The sequence below is a fragment of the Pongo abelii genome, chromosome 3, assembly GCF_028885655.2.
Source record: "Pongo abelii isolate AG06213 chromosome 3, NHGRI_mPonAbe1-v2.0_pri, whole genome shotgun sequence".
NCBI lineage: Eukaryota > Metazoa > Chordata > Mammalia > Primates > Hominidae > Pongo > Pongo abelii.
Window position 1 is genome coordinate 88312292 of NC_071988.2, and position 25713 is coordinate 88338004.

Genomic DNA, 25713 nt, shown 5'->3' on the forward strand with positions numbered 1-25713 from the left:
GTACGTATATATGTTAGATACATATGTATATATGTGTGTGTGCCTGTATATGTGTGTATGTATGTATGTGTGTTAGATACATATGTATATATGTGTGCATGCATATGTGTGTATGTGTGTTAGATTCACATATGTGTGTGTGTGCGTGTATATGTGTGTGTGTATACAGAAAACGTTCTATGTAAAACACAATCGAAGCTATCATTATCAGATAGGTACTTCCCTATGTTAGAGGCTGCCTACCTCTGGAGCAGGGGACAATAATTCTGGAGAAATACATGTGCTTCCAAAGCTTTGGCTTTAAAAGTGCACGTGGTTCTTTCAGATTTTGAGTGAAACTCTTACTATCTCACTGGCACAGATGTCATCAGAGACGGGCACATCTTCAAGTCCGCCACTCAGCTGACCAGTAAGGCACTTTACTGCCTTTTGGGTATTATCTCTAGATTCCTCCATTCAATAAAGGTCTTAAATTGAATTATGGGTGGCCGTTTTTCTCAGTAATAAGCCGGTGTTTCATGAGTACGGGAGTAGTTACAGGTCCAGAAATGGGCATTTCCTGTTTCCCTTCTTTGAAAATGGCAAGTACACATTATTATGCTGGGGCAAGAGAACTAGAACATGCTGAAAAGATAAACATTGTTTTTCCACCTAAAAGATAAACATTTTTTTTCCACCTTCTCCCATTTTCTGACCTCACCTGTTCCCCGTCTGACCTCTGGGGGGCTTACTCGGGATGTCGAGGAAAATGTAAAGTATGTAAAACCGGCTCCTTAAGTAGTATTTGTACCCCTAACGGTGGATTTCTGAGAAAAGATCCAGAAGACTAAGAAATGCATATCTAATGAATAAATTTCAGGGAAATTGGAAGGTTTGGATAGAAAGGAAAGCACCGTTTACATACATAAGCATACTGTGACGGATCAGGACAAGCACTCCAGTGTCACCCTCTTCCTGTATCTATACACCTTGTACAATGCAGTCCAAGGCTGTGAGGACTTCGGCGGGCAAAACGCTGAGGAAACCAACCTGCCTCCAAATCCAAGGCGTGAGATTTACATTGCAGCCTCTGTGATGCTGCTTAGTTAACTGGCTGTATTTATGCAGATATTGTAGACTTACTTCCTTTTAAGCTTTCCCCCTTTCATGACTGAAATCATGAATTCCTAAAAATAAATAAATAGCAAACCAAAGGACAAAAAAAAAAAAAAAAAAGCCAAAACAGGTTTACCTAACGGGAAGCCTGGAAGGGTTGGCGTTGGAGAAGCCGCTGGGAAGCGGGGCAGGCAGCCGAGAGCCGCCCACCGGTCTCCGGGTCTCTGCCCCGGGCTCTTTCCAGCTCGGCCTTTGGGTAACTGGGGTGGGGGAGGGCGGCCGGCTTTCAGGTCGCGTCTCCCGCAGGTTTGGGAGCCCGGTAGGCCGTGACTGAAAGACCGTGGCAACTGCGGTCAATTGCCCTTTTAGAGCTCATTTTGGGGGAGAATGGTAGCAGCAGAGCCACTGCCGCCCTGGCTCTTGTAGGTGGGTCTGGAGTGTCACGTAGGCACCCCAACTCGCGCCGGGGGCCGTGGTCCGCAGACTCCCACTTCATTGCCCCGGAGGCCTGAGCCCGCCCCACCCGGCGGTGGCTGCACCTTTCCCGAGAGTCGGGGCAGCAGCGGCTGGAAAGTGGAGGCAGCCTAACCGCGTAGCGCTGAAACCACCATTCACAAATGCAAACCCCTGTCTTCCGTGGATAAACGGTGGCGGCGCGCGTCCGAGCGTCCCCGAGGGGCTGTGGGGAGCCCCCGGGGAGAGCAGGAAAAGAAGCGGGGTGGCGGTGGCTAGGAGGCGACTGAGCCTTCTCGCCTGGCCGGCGGAAGAGGGAGCCGGGTCCGGGCGCGCCGAGCCAGCCGCCCCTCGCGCAGTTCCTCGGCTGCGGCGCGGGGTTCGCCCCGCTTCTCCCCGGCAGCACCCGGCTGGGTGCCCCCGGCACAGCACAGTGCGGCAGGCGGCAGCGTCCTCCCCTCGCCTCCCCCACATTCCCTCACCTCAGCCAAGGAGGCAGCCCGGCGCCCCCGCCCGCCCGGCCCCGCGCCCCCGCCCGGAGCGCCCCAACCCGGAGCGCCCCCACCCGGTGCGCCCCGGCCGGGTCGCGCCGCTCAGCCCCGCCACGCTGCAGCTGGAGCTACCGCCGCGGCCGGTCCCGCAGACCGGGGAGGAGGAGGAGGAGGAGGAGGGGCAGGGGGAGGGGCAGGGGCAGGGGGAGGGGGAGGGGGAGGGGAAGCCGGAGAAGGAGGCGCGGGGAGCGGGGATGGAGCCGGGAGGAGGAAATAAATAAATAAAACAATAACCTCCGCGCCAATAAGAGCAAGGGAGAGAACAAGACGCGACCAGAGAGCCACCGGGGCCGGCTCGCGCGCCTCTGAGAGGCTGTCCGCGCGCGCGCGTGTGTGTGTGTGCGTGAGTGTGGATTTGCCTGGACTGGAGCTGGAAAGTCCAAACTAAAAGTGTTGCTCTCGCCGGGTGCCGAGGCCGCGGCGGAGGCTGCCCAACTTCCCCGGGCCAAGAGAGTGGCGTTGCCAGCGCCTTTGGCGAGGCGGCGGCCGCTTGGCCCTGCGCCCGGGCACGGCGGCGGCGGCTCCGCTCGCCCCGGGAGGGAGCCCGCGGCCAGGGCTGGACTCTCGCCCCGCCACCTCCACCGACTCTCTCCTCAGCCTCCACGCCTGGCACCCCAGCAAGGTACGTGGCGCTTCCCGGCGGGCCTTCTTCCCTAGCACACCCCGCGCGGATTTTTGGCTGCCTAGATTCTTCCCCTTCCCAGAGTGGTCATCATTTGTCAAACTTTACCTCCACCTCGCACATGCCAGCGGCTGCTGCAGCCGCCCTCCCTGGCAGTGTGGGCTCCGGTCGCTGATGGGAACCGAGAGGAGGGTGGGGGGGAGGATGTGCTGGCAGCGGTGGTTCCCATCTGGATTAAGATCGTATTTCGGAATAACTCGCAGGTCTTACCTTCCGGGGGTGTCCTTCATTATGATGTTCCCTGTGATGCTGGTAATGGTTTTCCTTGCTCCTTCTGCACGGAAGGACGTACAAGTTTGCAGGAGAAGGTACATGAAAAGCAGGTGAAGTTTGCAGCCACGACTCCAAGAGAGGAGTAACCCTTTCTTTGCAGTAGCAGCTATGGTTTTGAAGCAGCGGCGGCGGCGGCAGCGGTGACAGTGGCCTGGCCGGTGGCGGCAGCTGCACGTTGTCCCCTCTGTGACTGGGAGAAGGAGGAAAAGTGGGGCTGCCTCGTCGGAGAGCGCAACTCGGGAGCTGCCTGCAAAGACGCTGCGGGGGAAAATGCTAAGGGCTCCCAGATCCTTGGTAAATCGTGTTTGGAGAGGCATGATTTCCTTTTGTGATATTTATGTGCTTAATAACAGACACGCTTAAAAATCTCTTTAAAACTTTTATGCATACCATTTCCATTTCTAGATTAGGTGAACGACTCTGAAACCTCTTAGATAAATGCCAAAATCAGTAAGATCGGAGCGGTGTGCAAACCTGCAATGAATTGCCCAGTGCCTTCTTGTTTGTAACGTATCACCTACTGGGAAACTTATCTTCCGTGCCATACTATTTTAGTAATAGTTATAGGTTCATTATTATTATTTTTTTTCTTACGGTGAAGTAGGAAGTTTTTAGTGAAACGAAAATTTAGAAGTCATAGTAAGTTTCCAAGCACGTGCTTGAGCCTTTTGAAGCCACCTGCTGAATTAGTTCATGTTACTTTTCAGAGGTTACCACTTTGGTGCAGGAGATGTAGACATATCCAGCAGATGGAGCGTGGAAAACTATACTGGAACCTGCATAACACTCATTTATCCCAATGTAATCACAAAGAGGCCAAATAAATGTGTATGGAGCTCACTTTAGGGGAGACACTGGTTTTACTGTCATATTTGGAAAAAATTTTGTGTCTACTGAAATATGATTGGAATATAACTGTAGAAACTTCAATTCTTTAGGCTTCTTTTTCATTCATAAAGCATTTGAAAATAGTTTTTGTGCATATTAGAGTACAGGATGATTCATTCATGTCAGAAATGTCAACTGGTCCTTTGGTTATATATTGTGGTGACTCACAACACCGTGAAAAACAATGCCTTCTGCCATAATAAAAGTCTAATTATTGCGTTATAGTTTAAAAGTATAAAAACTTGCATTTGAAAGTAAGCAAACATCATTTTGAATACTTTTTAGCATTCTAAATGCAACTGAATTTGTGTGTTGCAAAGTTAAGATAGCTAAATACACTTATTTCTTCAAATAATTTCCTGCAGCTTAAATTGAAGGAAAAAGTTAATAAAACATTTTAGTCATTCTTGTGAATTGATGTTCCTTCTTCCCCAAAATTTCATGAAATTTAGATCTGGTGTGATCTGGTCACATTCATTTTACCTTCAGAGACAAAGACGAAATTCTTCAAAAGCCACTTTAAAAAATCCTTACATTGATATATTATGCTAACAATAACATCAGGAGAGAATCTGCCTTCCTACAAAAATTTTAAAACTTTGCAATCAGTCATGCATCTGAAAAAATAGCTTTAAAGTGAACAGAGACAAATGGGCTGCCCATTTCACAGGCAGAACGGCAAAGACTTAGGCACCTGCTTTGTTGCACCATTTCAGGAAAGAACTGGTTCTTCAGTCTAATCTGCTCATCTCCCATCTCTTGCTCCTTTCATTGTGTTTTGTCATAGATTTTACCGTGGCAGAGAACTGAGCTTAACTACTCTGAAAAAAATCCTATTAGGTCTTACTTTAATGTCATTATTTAGCAATTTAAAAGTTACAGCCATACAGCAAACATTTTAATGAATTTAGAGACAGACACGATGCCATTGAAAAATATAGCACTAGCAATCATTTGAATTAAACATGCTTTACGCTGAGGGCACATGTTTATAAAATATATGTGACTGTTTTCTAAATCTTCAGATAACGTCTGTAGCAAAGTATTTACTTATGCATTCTGAAAGTATATTTCTTTCACATTCGCATAATATCCAAGAAGGCTTGGAACTCCCAGTGTTATAAAATAGTATAACTACCTTTCTGAAAGAACTAATTTTATCCCGCCTGTTGCCACACAGATTAAATGATTATAGATTTTTCTAAATTTATTCCATCCTAAATTTATGCCCCTTTACACAGGCAAGAACAAAAGGGTTTCAGTGTAAGATGCTGAAAGTTTTATGCCATATTTAAATGTTTAAAAATATGAATACCAGACATTTACTAATGTATCATCTCTATTAAATGTGTTAAATTCCTCCAATATAACTCTTATTGATAGTTTACAAATCAGCTGGTCAAAGCAATGTTAATGTAGTAAAATAGGTTAAACATAGGTATATTATGGCCATTGCTCATGTGATATATATCTTCAGAGAAAACCGGGTGCCTTGTAAGTTTTTCTGTAAACTCAATATAAATGAAATGCTGATAAGATTGACATAATTTTGATATAACTTTGACATATATATTTCTACATATTTTGAGACTTTAAAAATATAATCACTAAATACTCTTTGTACAGTACTGAGCGTTTTCAGTTAAGTTTATTGGACTGATACAATCCTGTAATATGCTACTGAAGTTGAGTTCAAGTTTGTGGAGGGAAATATTGGATACATACATACATACATACATACATACATATATACATACACACATGGGTCATCAGTTTTCACTGGGAATCTTGGTAATGGGAGTGGCAATGTGCCTATTGAAGAATTTTGGAAAATAGTCTAATCATCAACTTTAAATTCTCATTTTAAAAACGTGATCAAAAATAGATATCTGTTAAGTAGAGGATCTGTATTTAACCTAAGCCTCATGGTAATAGTTGAAGCTTGGCATTCACCAAGTGTTTGCACTTGTTATTACAGTAATTTTAATGCACTTTCTGCATTATTTGTATTTTCATTCCATCTCCTTAGGACATTGTTCTAATAGAGCTATAATATAGCTCTATTAGGTAGTTTTCTTCCAGCACCATAAAATGTAGCCACTGAGTTTAGACTTAAATATAAAACCGCAATTACATTTGCACCAACCTAATATTTCAACTGAATTAAGTTTTTGAAACTCATATAGAGGGATTGAGAGATTATGAAGAAACAGAGATTTCGGTTTTTTCTCCATTAAGTTATCTTCTGGGAGTTAACATGGGTTTATCAGTCAGTGACGATCAAGCAAAAGATGAAACCTTTTATTCTTTAGTTTCTGTCTTGTCACCTGCCTGTTTGGTTTCTCTTAGTGTCAAGTATGACTGAGCATGACTTTCACTTATAATTTATAGAAAAGGCATATATGTTTGAAACTTGGGTGTTTTATTGGGAGGCACCATTAGTTTTTAATAAGAAGAAAAAGTTTTTAGCACTATATATAAGGAAAAAATCATAATATAAAAAATTATTCTAGATGAGTACAGCAGTGAAAAATGTATCTTGGGATATAAATTTTAGCAGAAATGATGAGGATGCAAGATTTATCCCAAATCGTATTTCCAACTTTGAGTATTACTGTAATTTAGTTTTTATATATTAATGCTGTATTGGGTACAAACACCTTTACCTTTAACTCTCTTTAATTACCACTTCTTTGTATAAAAGTCTACCAAGAATATAGCTTAATTATATATGTATAATATGATTGTTTTCTGGCATATGTTACATGATATATATCTCATAAAACATTTTTAACATGAGTACAGTTTTGCTCATACAATATTCAGGGGTAGATTTTATCACTGATTATCCCAAATTTTTTTTGAAGCCCCAGAGTCCTCAGATAATTTTCTATATGTTACTGTATAGGACAGTTCTGCCATATAGCTTTAGAGATATTTAGTCATAGAAATATAATTGGGTAAGCCGCCCTACTATTCACGTAATTACCATGAAACTTGTGATAACCTCTAAATACAATATGTTATATAAACTGTTTATATTGTTACCAAGGGATTAAAACCATGGGACAAGACAAACATAGTCATTCTTTCTAGTGGTCAAAAACTATCTTTCATGCTTTAAAGGACTTATATTTAGAACTTATTATGGAAAAAGGTGGATGGATCAAAAGTGGATATCAAGTGTGTGAAAAATTATTTACCAGAATCACACTTACTAAGTATTATAATAAGCATACCTTTCTAATTATTATTTTCCAAAGGTAGGAGATTGGAGAGGCATAATTAAACGTACCTGATATTATTAGAATAAAACAGTTGTGTAACTAGCATTTTCATTCTGATAGGAATATGTTTCATGATTTTGATTATTTCACAGCACCCTTAACAAATAGAATTATACTGTGTTTTCCAATATGAATATCTTAAAGCTTTTGAAATGTATGATTGATTATGATTATCAGAACTTTGTGCTTAAACTAAAGGCAGCTAGCAGATAGAATACTGTTGGCAAACTGAGAGGCTGAATACTGGTGTTGCAAAAAGTTTAAATTGATGTTACTTCCTATATACCCCCAAATCAGTATTATTACCACTTTGCTAGTACTTTTATTATGAATATAAATTATATTAGATTCTTATTCAACTTTCCATGCTTAAATTACAGTATGTTCAAGAACTTGCTTTAGTAATAAATATTGATAATTATTGTGTGACAGAGAACTTTACTGGTAACATTAGATTTAGAACGTTATTATGCAAAACAGACAATAAAACAATCTCTACTCTGGGTCTATAGAATTTACTAAATTAGTGCCCATGGGCATGTGAGAACAAAAAGTGTCCATATGTCAGCTTCAACTATATGACAGAGGGAGAAAAGTGAGGAGACACCTTTCCATGAATGTCTTCCCTCCAGTTTATACCACCAGTTTTCTAAATAAACTTTATTTTAACATTTTTTAAACCCAGACACTTTTAATGAGAACCAATCACAGTCACAAATATCAGTGTATTAATGGATTGCATCAGCACTTTATATTTTTTCATCTTATAGCTCAATCTATCATTCATTAAGCAGAAAGATTTATTCACATTACCTTTTTAAAAATACTTCAGCAGTTACATAGACTGATTTTTAATAGTTGTCTATTAAAAATAAAATAAAAATAATAAAAGTAAAATAAAAATAATATAAAAATAAAATAAAAAAATAAAAAGTAAGAATAAGTTGCTGATGCAGTTTTTAGGATTTAATTTTGTTATTTAGAAGATAAATATTTATAGGTTTAAGTTTTGATTGTATATAAAATTAACAGCAGCAAGAATAAATAATCCCATATTTCAGCCAAAATGTCAACTAGAAATGATAAATTGGCTTTCTTGTGTATATGTGTGTGTGTGTGTGTGTGTTTTAATTTTCTGTATCAATTGATATGTACTATCAGTAGAATAGAATATTCTGAGAAGATAATAGTATCTTGTTGAACATAGATTTAAAGGTTAAGCAGTTATTATTGAAAAATAAGCATGCCAATTTACTTTCCATCTCTAAGCCTTTTTCTTAAAGTATATTTACCTAAATTTAAACAGCATCTATAATATTGATAAAAATTTTTAAAACATAAATGTCAAATTAAGTGCTCAATAAATATTAGGATCCATCTATCTTTGATCTCTTCTTATTGTCAAATAAAAATCAGTACACTGATATCTTTCTTTTAATAACAAATAGGTGCAAGATAGTCTAAGAGGTTAACAACCAGAAAATATTTGTTTTGTGATGGGATGTTCATAATTTCTTTTTCTCATTTTCTTACAGATTTATTTTAATTTCATATAGCATATAACAATTCCTTATGCAAAATAAATGTTTTTTGATAAAATTAAATACACTAAAGTGTCTTCAGTTCTTAAGTGTGTTGCCTATAGATTTGAATTTCAAAAGTATTAAATTTATATTTTGCATGTGTCATTATTTTTATTGTAGGTTTTTTCCCAAATACAGGTCCTCTTGTGTTATCATTGTGAAGTTTTTTATTCCTACTTTTCACATTAATACTTTTCCATACAACTTAATTATTTTGCTTTTTATATTCAGAGCAGAGTTGACAATATTGCAGTTATTGCCAACTTTATTTTATTTTGACTTAAAATGTGTTAAACTCACATAAAGCATTAACACTCATAAGAAATATTTTTCTAAAATTATTTGTGTGAGTCAAATTTGTTAGTGATTTCTTCAAAATTTTACTTGTAACAGCGGGATCAAAATAAAAAAGGTTAATTTTCATATAATTAAAGGTCAGTGATGTTTTTAATGCTTACAATTTGTTTACTTCAAGAAATCTAATAACATTTTCAACAAAATGGTGTTTCTTATTACTTGTGAACCTTATGCTTTTTAAAATTTTGCTTTTGAAACATTCACAGTGATTAATTTGAACAAAGAAAGCAAAAATTTAATGGTTATCATACATAAATTAAATTAAATTTCAAGAAATGAAAACTTTGTGATAATAACAAATTATAAAACATAGAAATCTCAGTATTTGTTTTCAGAAATTTTGAGGGAAAACTAACCTTGAAATAGTAAAGTATAAGAAATGTTAACAGTAGTCTTAAATGTTCAGGTCCTTATTACGGATTTTGGTAAAGTTTATGTCCAAATTGTTATGCTAGTAATATTTACATAGAATGATTTATAAATTTATTTTTTAAGGAAGTCTTATTTCAGCCACTGTTGTTTTATACAATATTGGTAGCTCCAGTTTAGTCTATTTTAAAATGTAAACCTTATAGCACTTAAAAATTTTGTTGTTGATATATTTAAATAAAAGAGTGCACGTACCAATAGTACAAATGAAACAATTATCATAATGATGCTGCTTTTGAGATAACAAAAACAGAGAGAAATTTGAAGTTACAAGTACCTTTGAAACAGAATTCACACTCGAATCTGCTTTAGCATGAATTGCACATGAATAAAATTATCTGCTTAATGTTCTCTTTAATTTTTAAATATCAGATAATGTGATTTGGGAAAAATCTCGATTAAAAATATTATTGTATGGTAAGATTCTTTGCATTTTCCTGTTTCTGGAGCTTGGTCATTTTATTTTAGTGAGTTACTATTTGGAATCAGTGTGTGATTAGAATTAAATTGAAAAGGATTTGCAACAGTTCCTATTTGCGTGGATCAGCTTTTCATAACCCCAAAGAAATTATAGAAAATTAATTTTTAAATTGTTTGAGAAGACCAACAACCATAACAATAAGGGACAGTGGTTTCGCTCATTATGTAATATCATTTATAAAATTACAACTGACATATCAATTCAAAAATTATTTCTGATGTTCTAAATAAGTATATATTGACAGATTTTTTTGTAAAATGTTTTCCATTTTGTAATGCAGAAGAGTTTAAAATGTGAATAATATGCAAAACATTTTAGTAAATAATGTTTTTATATACAATTAAGAAAAAAATACGCCTCTAGGCAAAAGAATAAGCAAGTCACCTCAGAAATCTCTTCAAATTTCAAAAACTGGTTGAGAAATAATGGATAAGAAGAACCCCATGCGTACTATGAGACCAAATCTATAGATTTGTGAGAAAAAGAATCTCTATCAAAAAGGATAGAATATATTCCCAAGGCAGCAGCTCCAATCATACTGACAGTCTTAACAATGTCTATGAGATAAATGTTTCTAATTGTGTATGGAAAACATGCAAACTGAACCAGAATCTGAAGGGCAATGTTTGGTAATACTCACATGGGTGCCCTCCGGGAAAGAAAGTAGTTGCTAGCTTTCTGAATACTTGATGTTGCAGACCTGCATGGTCTGATGGCATTAGGAGTATATCATATAAATAGAATAATGTATTCTAATTCATGCCACCAAGCCACCTTCAGATAATCTGTTTACTCTTGCCCATTTTCTTTAGTGAAGTAAGGTGTTCAGGATGCTTCTGCAGGCAGCAGGCAAGAGCTCCAGGCTCCTATTTGATTTTGATTACAAATTAGTAAATCGGCATAATAGGTTATACATTTCATTTCCTTGTGAATGTTAGTGCGAGTCATCATCCTCAAATCTAATTAGATCTGCAACACTGACACATACTGTAAACCAAACCTGTAAGACCAAGGTCACCAAAATAGTGCCAAACCTGAAACCTGTTCATCAGCGACCTCTGAGAGAAGCCTTCATGTCACTACTGAGAACGTTTATTTTGAAGACTACAAAGACAAAACATGGAGTACAGGAATACTTACTCTTTTGGTTTAATACTTTTTATTAAAATAACATGAAAATTAAAAAGAAAATTAGTTGAGGGAACAAAAAAGGAATGCAAATTTGGGATAAGTAACATGGTCAGAAGAAAGATGCTCAAAAATATTTGTATTGTAGTATTTATTAGGGCTTTTAATTATTTGCCCCCACAGAACCAATATTCAATATTAAAACGATAGTCTTTATAAAATTTATTAAATGAAATTTTAAAGATCAATTTAGAAGAGAAGTCACATTTTAACATTCATTATACATTCACTCTGTGTATCGTTTTACAGTTTGCTTTTCTGCTCTTCATGATTTTAAAATTTTTTCTTTGTTCATACATTTAGAACTAGTTCATTCATTATAACCATTGTTCAGTATTCCATTATATGATTATGATGAAATCACAATTTCAGCATTTCTTTTCTGACTTCTGAAATAGTTCTTAAGTGTAATAATGCATTAAAATACAAACTACAAATGCAATATACAATACAAAACAATTCTATAAGATAAATGTGAGTGATATTGTGATCTATTATACATATTTTTTATGTATGTCGATTATGCTATATTTATCATAACATTTTGCATAACATTTTTTAAAATTAAAATTCTGAAGCCATTAAACCTTTCACTTACAACATCATTTTCATAGTCACATGTTATTTCATTCTATGGATCTAGCAAAAGTTATTTAACAATTTGTTATGGTTGGATATTTCAGTTGTTTAAATTGTGCACATTAGAAAGAAAGCTAAATGAACAATTTTACTATTGTTTGTATCTTTGTTGACATCCCAAAATATTTATTTAGGAAAAATTTTAAAAAGTTAAATTACATTAATATATGCTTGGATTTTTTTTATTTTTAATATGATTGAGATGACAGCTTTCGTAAGCATTTTCTTGAATAATTGGACCCTCCATACTGTTGTGGTTCACTCTTGGGGAATCATTGCTTGAAAAAATTATTTCTGATATTCTAGTATTATAGATATAACACTGAATGCTGCCGAATCTGAGATTTGGCTTTCCTTAAAAGCTGTGTGATCTTGGGTGGGTTATTGCATATCTCTTAGCTCCAATTTCCTCACTTACAAACCAAGGAATTTGTAATAATACTTAGAGAATATTACCAACACTTATGTTTTGTCATTATAACTCTACTTCTGATTTTAGAAGAAAATAAAGTAGTGTATAGGAATAAAAACATGTTTGTAGATTTTCATGATTTATCAGCATTAACTCACTTGCTGCCAATTAATTGTAAAGTTGCAAGATTTTCTTAGATCAATTTTCTTGCAGATAGACGTAATAAAACACCAGTTATTTGGACTGATGTTCAAATTCTAACCAAGTTTTAGCTTTCTTCAGTTAAAGAACTTCATTGCTCTCTGCATAATATTTTAAAATATAGGCAAATAGATAGTGTCACACATATCTGCAGTTATTTCTCTATTATTTTATTTCCACTGCAGAAATAATAGATATATGCATGTGTATGTACATTCATGTATATTAATTCTTGCACAAACTTACACAAATTTTATTAATGTATACTATAGGCCAATACTTCAATACATATCTTAGGTATGTTTAAATATATTCAAATGTGTGTCACTGTTTTCTCACTTAGTTTTAAAAATATTTATTTCCAGTCACTTTTGTTTCCAGGAAACAAACAAACAAAAGAAAATTTTCTTTTTGTTTGGTTGCTTTTTTTTGTTTTGTTTTGTTTTTGAGACAAGTCTCACTCTGTCACCCAGGCTGGAGTGCAGTGGTGCGGTTTCAGCTCACCGCAACCTCCGCCTCCTGGGTTCAAGCTATTCTTCTGCCTCAGCCTCCCGAGTAGCTGGGATTACAGGTGTTTGCCACCATACCCAGCTAATTTTTGTAATTTTAGTAGAGACGGGGTTTCACCATGTTGGCCAGGCTGGTCTCAAACTCCTGACCTCAGGTGATCCACCCGCCTCGGCCTCCCAAAGTGCTGGGATTAACAGGCGTGAGCCACCGTGCCTGGCCAGTTTGGTTGTTTCTCTAAATAAAGTTTACAGGTACGTAACACATCCCTATGGAATTACCTTATGAATTAGATTTTTCCTTGTTTGTTGTTTTAAATCCAGTTATTTTGGCCCCTACCTGAATCTGGTTATCCCGGGCTAGATTATCAAAGATAACCTTTCCTCTTTCAGTGCCACTCTCTCTCCAGGTCTGCAAAAATGCCCTTTCTAGAAGTTTTTGCTTTTAAAATAATTTCTTTTTAATTGTGGGCTTAAATTGGTAGAATAAAAACTTTCAATGTAGACTAGAAAATTAGCTGCAAACCTTCGGCAGCAAATTTCCTATCAGTCAAGGTGTGATGATTCTGATCGTCTGTATTCTCTTGTCAGCAAACAGTGAAAAGTCTCTAATGTATATAATAGAAGTCTCAGTAAGAATGGATCGGTATACTATGGAGAGTCTTAGGCACATATGTCATTTGATGTTAAACTTTAGTCCTTTTTTCTGTTCTTTCTTTTTCTTTTTTTCCAGTATTTTTTTTTCCCCCTGAAAACATGACCTTTCTTAACTGGAGAAACCTAGAGACTGGGGGCTAGCATAAATTTTAATTAGGCTAAAGTGATTTTAAGTGGTTCCTTTTGCATCTACTACCTGTTATTGATGACCACATCTCAAGAAAAATAAACAAAAAAATGATAACAGGTTAGTTTGTAAATTAAATGGTCAAGGCCTGTCAGGCCTTCTGATCATTTTCCTCTCTATGGGTGAAGATACTGTTTTCTTCCTAGCAAACCTGAAGAAGCTTGCTCTTTCAAATTACAATTATGTTTTTTTAACCCCCCTGCTTCATTTTCTGGGACTGAATATGTTTTGATCCCTTATCCCAATCCCCACGAGGAAATGATGTGCTACTATTTATTACAATTATTTGCAGATGAGTTTTGGGCAATATGTTCTTTTCTTTATTTAAGTCTTGAAGTCTTTTACTAGGGAGATGTCTTGTGTCTGGGTCAGGAGCTCCCTTGGCTCTGAAGCCAACACCTGGCTGGCCCATACCATCTGTACTCTACCAGAAGAAAGGTCAAGTCCTCCCTTTCTCTTCCTTTGATCACCCTTACCATTAATTACTGAGGTTGCTCCTCTTACTTCCCCTGGTTGAGATTTCACTTCCATCCTGGCCTTGCACCTACAGCATTCTGACCTTAAGGTGATCAATCCACATTTTTATTTTTAGTGAGCACCTAAGTGAATATGACCTGTGTAAATAACTCTATTTACCAGCACTAGACCTTAGGAGGAAAACAGCTACATTTTATTGAATTAGGGAATTTGGGGCAATTTAAAACACAATGTTTGACTTTGTGAGAGTCTTTCTAAATAGTTTCTGTATGCAGGAACCATTAAAAGATTTAGGATATGGAAAATTGGTAAACTTTGGTTTTGCAGATGTCAGAGAAATATAAGGTAAGATCATCTAAAATAATTTGGTTTGGCCATATAAAATAATTAAATGTAAATTTTTATATTCTTTTTTTCTTATCACCATGCACGGTAATAATTAATTCACATACCATTACCTATATGTCGCATTAAATGGAACCTTCCTTTGTTTGTCAGTTAGATGAAGCTATTTTCCTCCTGTAGCATTGATCAACAGTACACTTTCACACATCTTATGTTATTCAGTCTCCTTAGGCTTCTAGTGCCTCAGCGCCTGTTCAGAACTTTAAAAAAGGAAGTAGTGTGGGTCTAGACCCAGCCAGTCAGCCGAATTTTAACAGGCAAAATCATTTTCCCATAACCTAACATTTACGTATTTTTGACATTTTTATTCAGGTGTTCACCCAGATTGCATTTAGTTGTTTGCGTTAATTGGGAATTTAATCACAAGAAATTCTTGATTATATCTTTGGGAGATGTGGAAGAAACAGTAACTGCTTTGAAGAGATCAAAGCACTGAAAAGAAGTTGTACTGACAGGGATGGTGGCTTTGTGAGTTCCCTCCAGCTGCCGAAACAAATTACACTAACTGGGTGGCTTACAAAACCAGAAATGTATCGTCTCACGGTTCTGGAAGCCAGAAGTCCAAAATCAAGGTGCCGGCAGTTTGGTTCTTCCCGGAAGCTCTGAGAGACATTCTGTTCCGTCCCTCCCTCCTAGCTTCTCGTAGTGGTCCTGAATCCTTCCTGTTCCTAGGCTGTACTCACATCACTCCAACCTCTGCCTCCATCTCCGTTTGACCTTCACTTCTGTATTTTCTGATCGTTGCCTGTGTGCTTCAAACCTCCCTCTCCTTATACTTGTCAGGACATAGGTCATTGGATTTACTGCTCACCTTGAATCCAAGATGATCTCATCCCAGAATCCTTAATTATCTGCAAAAATTAATTTTTAACAATAAATTCACATTCGTAAGTACTGGAGGGTAGGGTTTAGGCATATCTTTTTGGGAGATGTTATTCAGTCCACAAATGTGGAAAAGGACAATGTTGGTAGAACTTAAAGGGTTAAGTTTGGACATGACGTTTAGACTGTGTCACCTGCAGAAGTTGTCTCAGTAGGTAGTATAAAATATAAATATACTATTTGACACAGTTGCTAAATTTTTGCTAGAGGTAAGAGGTAATGGAGAAACCTGAGTTGCAATGTTCATTTAATTCAAAAATGTACACACTAGTAAGAACTCAGCACAATTCAGAGAATCTAGTGTAAGACAAGGAATATAGAAAGGACAAGGATAAATATTCCAGGGACAAGTTGTGCCAGTGCTACCTCTGGTGAGATTTTTGAGGCTGTGTTCAGCTCAGGGAGGGGCCTTCCATGAGCTATTCCTAATGTTAAGGATTTCTTTCCGTCAGTCAGTTCTACATATTAAGTGGAAAAAGCAGAGGCTCAGAAACCAAACTGAACTGACATAAAGTCGTTGGTTCACCAGTTACTAATATTCTAAACTTGAATATGCTGTTTATTTTTTCTTCTGAACTTCAGTTGTCCCATCTGAAATGATGAATAAAAAGAAATTATTTTTCATTATTCTTGGGAAGAAAAATAACTGCCCTCAGTGCTGTCCAAAAGAACTTTCTGTGATTCTGGGATTGTCCTCCACCTATGCTATTCAAAACAGTAGCCACTAGCCACATAGTTTCCACTTGGAATGTATTTAATTTTAATTAACTTAAATTTAAATAACCTCTTATTGGCTCTTATATAGAACAGGGCAACTCTGGCACAGTTTCTGGCATATGAAAATGGTGCTCTCTTTATTTTCATTCTTGTCTCATTCTTTCTCAATAGATGCAGTTATTTAAATTGGGTGGGTGGGTGGGGACCAGAAACTGGTATGTATATCTTGAGTTTAGTGAATTTTAAATATTCTTTAGTTAGCACAAAGCTTTTATTCTTTGCAGAACAATGTTGGAAACTAACATTAGTCATGTAACCTTTGAAATCATAGCACTGTAAAAAAGAAAACTGAATATAAATTATTTCTTAGACTCCCATTTTTACAGTTTAAATACTAAAGTATGAGAAACTCAATTTGATATACTCTGACTTGATTATCACTCCATGATGCAGATTTCAAGGATACCGTTATGATAAAAAGTGCACATTAATTCAAGACACATCTCACACTTCCCGATATGTGATTTATGGTTTAAAATATTCGTTGCTCTTTTGCTGAATTTTTAATGACCTTATTTTAACTATTTTCATAGCTGTAGATTTTATTTGGATGCAAACACAAAATTTTATATATTTCTTGGAAAGTAAGTGGAAATGGGGGAGAAGAGTTTTTGACGATACTCTGAAATTCTCCCTATAAAACCTCAACAAAACATATCAGTCTCTATCTAATGTCATCTTAATTTATTATATACAATTAAAATATGTAACAAAATTGATAAATATACAGCAAAAAAGTGAGAGAAACACGAAGAATAGTTGAGTTTAGCTAATTTATTTAATTTATGGAAAACTAATACACAAGAATTAAATTGTGGCAAGAATGATAGTACTGATATAACTAATAAATATCATTCAAGAGGTGAGCAAGCTCTGTACTATACAAGCAAAGAAGCAAAGTGTATTGACAAGCAAACTTGACAATATATCATATATACTGTTTATGTTATCATATGCTTAGTGAAACACAGAAACACACACTCAACACAGAAACTTAGTAAATTCTGACAAATTTCTAATGATAGACTAGTCTCTGGTATAAAAATAATGTAACAAATTGAGAAATAACATATGCAAAAAGAAGAAACTAAAACTATAATTCCAGATTAGTTAGAAAATAGCAGTAAAAATATGCTACATATGGAATCTATGATTGTATACAAAACCATAATATAAAGGAGCTAAATAAAAATAAAATAAACGAATTACTTAAACATCTGAAAAATATCAACACAACAAAATTTATGCAATTAGAATGAATGATTTAGTACATATAAAAACATAAATTAATGAACTAGGAGGGAAAGCAGAATTTGAAAATAAATTCAGAAACCTGTTCCTTGAAGTCAATAAATAAAACACAGAATGCTTGCTTGATCAAAAATTATGAAAACAAATAGAAAGGACAGCAAGAAAATATGCATCAAATTAATAATATTTCAGGGGGCTATAAATTAGAAGAATTGTCTCTGTAAGTGATTAAATCTGTAAGTTTTCCAGTAGGAAGATAGCTTTTGAGCTGTCCTAAAAATAAAAAGTACTATGGCTAGAAAATTTTATTCTTGAATTTCTTCTATAGTCAAGAAGCCTATGCCATTTTAAGTGCTGGAGGTTAGAAAGAGAGAAGAAAATTATCCTAATTAATTTTATAAGTCAATATGATCAATGACACTAAAATTGGAAAAATCTATATGATTATTGAAAAAGGCGTTTAGTGGCCAGCATGGTGACTCACGCCAGTAATTCCAGCACTTTGGGAGGCCCAGGTGGGAGGTTCACGAGGTCAGGAGTTCAAGACCAGCCTGGTCAACATAGTGACACCCCATCTCTATTAAAAATACAAAAATTAGCCGGGGGTGGTGGCAAGTGCCTGTAGTCCTAGCTACTCGGGAGGCTGAGGCAGGAGAATCACTTGAACCCGGGAGGCGGAGAGTGTAGTGAGCCGAGATCGTGCCACTGCACTCTAGGTTGGCAACAGAGTGAGAATCCATCTTAAAAAAAAAGGCATTTAGTTAACTTTAATGTCTATTTTTAATAAAAACTTTATTTTTATTGAATTATTAGGCAAACGAATTAGAAAATAAAAAGAATTCAGAGGTATAAAAATTGGAAATAAGAATACAATATTATTATTTATTTTTAAAATCCTGAAGTGACCAAAATATGTTCAGAAACAATTAGCATTCAGCACATTAGATGTTTACAAAACAAATTATTGATAGTATTTATGATGCCAAAATTTTTGAAAATATAAGGATATCTAATAATTAAAAACTGCAGCTAAAAACATAAAAAGTGTAGATACAAATTCAACAAGACCTGTACAGGCCCTGGGTTAAATTTTTTTTTTTAATTTGTAAAACAGTAATACTTTAATGGAAGGATGTATTTCAATTGCAGAGTTATCATTATACGGGATCTCTTTTCAAAATGCTTGAGTGGAATTCTAGCTCTAGTCTTTACTGATTATTTGACCATTTATCAAGTTTTGTAAATATTCTGTAGCTTAGTTTTCCTATCTACAAAGTAATGACAATACTAAAAAATATCCCGTGATCTTAAGTGTTTGGAAATCATCTTATACATACTCAACATTTAGTTAACATTTGCTAATTATTTGACTGTTTCTACTAATACTTCTACTGCTACAGTGAGGAAGTTTAAAACATTAGTGATATGAAATCACTAAAAATTTATGCATTCAATGTAAATTCAAGCAAAAACCTATTAGGATTTTTAATTTGTCAAGTGATTTTAAAGTACCTCTGGAAAAAATATATAAAACAAGAAAAGTACTATCAGGCAATATTGGAAGAGGGATCATGCCCTAATAGATATTGAGATTCATTATAAATTTATATTATTTAACATAATAAGATAATGGAAAGAATAGAGGGTCTAGAAATATATATGTCTACGTATATATAGAAAGTTAATATGTGATCACAAAGATTCTTAATATCGGTGGAAAAACTACCTTAACAACCAAGGTAAATATTCTTATAAGGCAAATAGATACAGGACTTCAGAAAAGAAATACAAAGGATCAATAAATATATACTTAAAGTTCCTAGTAACTGCAGATATACACATAAAATATGAATATTGTATTTCTATTTTGCTTAAAAAATAGACCATTACAATTTCTATACTTTTGATTGTTAGGGAATGTGTGTTTTCCACAGCCTCCATGACTCCAGTTTAAGGAACTAAGGTGGGGTACGGATTTGGGGAAGGATAGAGGTCAGAGATAGAGAGATGGTCAAGGATGATGAAAGCTTCAGAAGTTGTTTTGCAGTCATCACTTGTAAAAAAAAAGGTTAATAAAATGCTGATTTTCCAGTACGACAGAGCAGTGTCAGAAGGCCATGATTTACTTTATGCTTATTGTAAAATCTGAAAATATTATGAAAATGCAATTGTTTCCTGTATGTAGGGAAATAGACACATATACACTGTTGATCAGAGCATAAAGGTATGCAGTCTTTCTGCAGGGTAGTTTTACCATATTGATCAAAACATAAAACCTGGATATTCTCTGTTACAGAAATTTTCTTTATAAACATTTGTTTTAATAAAAAAACTAATTGTGCAAAGATAAATGCTCATAGTCTTTCTAGAATTGTTTATACTACCCAGAGAAAAAGTAAAATAACCTAAATGTCCAGGAATAAGAGATTGTTTAGAGATGAATCATGTAATGTTCAACAATGGAATGCCATGCAGCCATCCATGGATACTGTTGATTTGTATTCACGGAAATGAAAAACTCTGTACAATGGATCACAAAAGTGAGTATACACACACACACATGCACACACATACATACATGTATATGTCCTCAGAGAGAGCTGCCATAAAGTATGTTCAGAAAAATATTAACAGTAATTGCCCCTCGACCGTCCCTCATTCCCCCAGACCCCTGTGGTATTTTGGGCGACTTAATGATTTACCTGCTTCACTCTGAGGATTCTTCAAGAGTATGTTCTATTGTATTTTAATTAAATGACCGATACTTGCCTAATCTTTTAACCAGTTCTGCCTATTGATTAACGTGTTCAGAATCACTTCGCTGTGATGTAAATAGCTCTCAGGCAGTAGAAATTTTGAGTAAGACTAGAGGAAAGGAGTATTTCTTTTTGAAATTAGCATACCTGGCAGAAGAAAACTTTGGGCAACCCGTTGACCCTGCACCAAGGAAGAGTACACGGGCTGCAAGAGGTGCTCGGAAAGGAGGTAAAGGACAAGAGCAGAAAATGGGTAGTTTTCTCTGACATGTAGAAGCAGTGCTTATGTATCACTGGAAATCTCATGGACAGTTGCTCTCATATTAAACACTGCTAATGCCAAATTTTACAGATCAGTGCTACTTTGGAAAGTATTTAATTTTGACTTCTTGGTTCATCCAGTTCCCTTCATCCTGTCAGAACTTAACTCCCCACCCCCAGTTTAGGTAAAGCACAGTCTTCTCTATTGCATTTCCTCCTTTTCACATGCAAGTTCTGCCCCTCCTTGCCTGTGAAAAGGAGGAAAAAGAGATATTTACTAATTAATCCAGTATTTCTTCATTATTCTTCAAGTGTCAGGCACAATGCGAGACCCTGGAAGCTGAGTTTCTGTAAGTCTGGTTAGAGAGGCAGATGTATAAGTAGGTAGTTGCAACACAGCTGCAAGTGCCATGATGGACATCTACGCAGCTGGCATTCATATAAACATCCAGAACAAGCACAGGGGAGAGGAGATTCTTGGCCACATAGGGCTAGGGAGGGGAAAGTAGGATGTGAAGTGACCTTAATGTGAAGGAGGTTTCTTTCCAGGGTGATGGAAATCTAAACTTGTGAATCACTTTCAGTAGTTGCAGCTTATTGTATGTAAATTATATGTAAGTAAAGATGTTTGTTAACAAAGAAGTCATATGAACACGCATGTTAGCTGGGGTGGGGGGTTGGAGAGGGAAGCGGGGGACAAGGGTATGAGATCAAGCTCTGGCCATTGTCAGGATAGGAGGTGGTAGAGGGTGTCCTTTGGGCTTTAGGTTAATCAGAATTTAGGCTTGTGAAGGAGGCTGGTAAGTGTGGCCCAAGCATGTGCAGCAGAAAATGGTGAGCACGAGCTGGGGAAAGCTGGAGAGATGCAAAGAGACTGCATCCTGCAGGGCCTCGGGCCTAGGGTGAGAAGTTTTAAGTGTCATCTAGTTTGTGTTCATGAGGTTCCCATCCACTGCTGGACTAATTAGGTCTGTTGTCTCTTTGTCTATAAACGGGCATTTCGAAGTAAGCGATATACTCAAGCAGCTTGTTTAAAATGCAGACATCTAAGATCCATGCCTAGAGATTCTGATCTAGTGGATTGCACTTGGGGACAAGAAATCAGCCTTCATGATTCTGATGAAGGTGGTCTATGAACCAAGTTTGGGGAAATATTATTTTGAGAAGTTTCTAAAATATACATATTCATTCATATCCCAAATGCCAAATTCCTTGCGTTATGTAGGATCACTGTCATAAGCATTTAGGTGCTCAGGACGTTAGTTTGTGAGCCAGTTCTTTGTTTTTGCATTCAAGTTCAATTGTAATTACCCACTTTAAAAAATAAAAGTATTCCTGGCCAGGTGCAGTGGCTCACGCCTGTTATCCCAACACTTTGGGAGGCTGAGGCGGGAGGATCACGAGGTCAGGAGTTTGAGACCAGCCTGACCAACATGGTGAAACCCCATCTCTGCTAAAAATACAAAATTAGCTGGGCATGGTGGTGGGTGCCTGGGATCCGAGCTACTCATCAGGGGGCTGTGGCAGGAGAATTGCTTGAACCTGGGAGACGGAGGTTGCAGTGAGCCGAGATCGTGCCACTACGCTCCAGCCTGGGCAACAGAGTGAGACACTGTCTCAAAAAGAAAAAAAAAGTATTCCTGCAGCATATTGCCCATAGATGTTATGTTCTTTTTAGTAATATATGGTGTAACAAAGAAAGGTGAGATGTCATTTGTAAATGTGGAATGGACCAATGAAAATGTTACAAACAAAATGAAGCATTTTTACAGTTTGAAACTTTCATAAAATTATTTACAGATATAATTTTAAGGAACCACACTCTAGCATGGTCTAAATTTAAGGCTGGAAAGAATTTGGTATAGTATTCAAATTCTATGCTTTACTTCCGGTGAAGACCTATGGATACCCTTCTTTTCAAGAAACAAACAAAGATACATTAAGCATAATGTGATGAACATGCTTTGAAGCAACCTGCTGCTTTTCATTTAAGCCATGATCACATGCATTGTATTTCTTTTAAGAGGAAGATAAATATTAAGATTGTAATTGTAAAGCTTTTTCTTCCCCTGAGAGTGTTTGCTATGAACTTCTATTGAATTCTGGAGTGATTCTGCAGAAAAAATATACCACTACCTATAGTGAATTAAGTTATGATGTTTGGTTTTAGAGATACATGTATATTCTCCTTGAGACTTTTTGCCCCCGAATTAGTTATTCATTTTTCTTCAAGACTCTGCTTCAGGAGAATCATCTCATTATGGCCTCAGCCAATGAATGTAACTCATTTTCATTAAATGCTGTTTTGCCATTATGGTCATAATTCTCAATTAAGTTTAATTTCCCTCCTTGACTGTGCTTGTCAAGAAGTATATATGATCAAGAAGATGCCTAATTACTGAAAAAAATTGTTAGATGTGGAAACTCCAGGCAAAACCGACTTTAATAGTCCCAGAGAGTGCGAGACAGCCGCATTTAGCCTTAAGAGCAGGTACATTGATGTGGAAGATTTGAAGAAACTTACCTTGTGCCAAAAAATTTTGTGCACATTTCGTACACATTTCAGTATTTGTTGCTTAAGATTTCACTGTTAGAAACTGAGATTCATTCTCTAAGCCCTGGTTAGAAGTAAATATCCTTGAATAAGGTGGAGTTCATTCAGTTAGAAAATGTTTATTTTATATCCTTAGTATGTATCAACCACAGAAACTCTCACATATTTATTTTGTCATCTTCTAACTGTAGTCTGTATTATTATAATTTCAGATGGCAAAAATTAAGGCACAGAGTATATAGTTATGATCAAAGGGTATAGTCAGTAAGTAACCAAGACACAGTTTAAATTATGATCTGTTTACATTTTAAACCCAAGCTCTTTCTATACCATAATAGATGAGTCTTAGGAGCAAGAGGTTAATTAATTCAAAGAAGTAAATAAGCTGATTCTGGTTGAAAAGGTGGAAATTAGAGCACCAAGGACATTGGTTTAAATAATCCCTGCAGCTGGTGAGAGGTAAATCAAAGGACAGTGCTTAATCAAATTCTCTTGACTCTATTGGTAAAATTTCAGTGACCATTTAGTCCATCATGCCTTCTTTGCTATATGAGAATCTAAATTATACACTTCAGAAGGTCCAAGGTGTTGTTCCTGGTTTCCCTTGTTGGAGAGATTGAGTAGGATAGAGAGAAATCCAAAATCCTTTGGCAACAAGAAATAGGGAATAAGAGTTCAATTCACAGATTGTGAATTCTGTGACAAAGAAAGCACTTTTTGGGGTGCTCAGGGTGGAAATGTAACAGAGAAACTGCTAATTTTGTTTTCTCTTAAAATGATAGTATAATTTTATTTAAGCTAAATTTTTCTGTGAGAAATTGTGAACTCATCAGTTTTATCTTATTTTTAGAAAAACTGTACTTTCCATTATTTCTATGATAACTTTAAAGTATATTACAACATTATCACTAACACGTTTATGGTGTGAAAAAGTAGGTTGTTGTTTCCATAGATAATATGTTTACTCTAGAATGCATTTAGGCATTTTGGGAGGAAACCCCTTTTAACCTGAAATTTTTGATGCTTCCAAGTAGTTTATATAAAAACATTTGATTGCCCTTTCATAATTCTATTTGACAGAATTGCACATAAATACATATGTTTATGGTATCTTTTTCACCTTTAATTAATTTTTAATGATAAGCATTTCAAATTTTAGGGGGGAGAAATGAGCAGTTTTATTTGTTCACTTATGCTCCATGTACTATAGTAGGCTCCTAGTGCCCTTTTTTTCTCACCATTAAAGAACCAAAACATAACCTCTCTGTAACTCTGGAGGCCTCTTATCCAAAGTCATTTTCTACAGAATGGAAAGCTTCTCATAGTCAATAATGACTTAATCTATCTTATCTAGTAGTTCAATTATCACATTAAAGTGCTTTATTGTGGGGCATTCTCTTTGATACTTTCCTCTCTCTGGTTAAAATCCAACCAGGCAGTGAATCACTTACTTATTATGACTCTTCTAAAACCAGATAAGCCTCAAGGCATATAAGGCAGGTGACCTTAAAGTTGGGCCGTTTTATTGATTCACTTAAAGAATAGGCATAAATATATGTTATTTGGTTTGTATTTTTAAACAAGTGTATTACATTAATTCGAATTCTATAATTTTCCTTTTAAAAATATGTTACTTGGAAAAATATGTAATTGACAACTCAGTATTGACTCTGTTTCATTCCTGAATTGTTTCCATGGGAGGACTCTAAGTCTTTCAAGAACTGGAACGCATTTATTTATTTTTTAATTATCTATGGGGTTGCTGGGACTAGAAGATATGACATATGGCAATGTTTTTAAATACTAAATTAATGCTCTCAGATAGAGATTCCTTTGGACGATTTTATTCCCTTTATACTTCTACCCTTTCCTCTTTTGCACATATAGGCAGACTATGTTAGGGAGACAATCTAACTACAGTTTATTTCTAGTAAGAATTATTTATCAACAGTAATAAAATTTTTACAGCTTTAAATCTCTTCCTTTTGGAAAGTGAAACACCCTGATGGCATGAAATGCAGCTGAAAGACCATGTAATAAAGAGCCTGCAGTGTTATTTTAAGCTATTTGGCCTATATTAAAGAGTTAATTTTAAAAATACAGCATGCAATTATGGGATGAAACTAAGGATCCAGCTAACATAGAAGCCTACATCAGTGTGAAAAGGCATGTAGAAGTCCATAGTGTAATGAAATAGCCTTTGAAGTAACAGAACTTATGGAATGCATTTTTAGATGTACTGCTTTAGAAAATGTATAAATGTACTTTATACATATACAGTTACATTCAATACTTCACTCTGTAAATATTTTTCCTGATATCTCCTAATATTTTTGTGTGTTTCAAAAGCATTTTATCACAGCAATTGCTTTCTTCCAGTGATGATCCAGTCTAATAAAATCTCAAACCATTCATTGGTGAGAGTTTGATTCACCTCTCCTCAAATGTCTCCTAACATTTACCACATCTCTTTTAAATGTA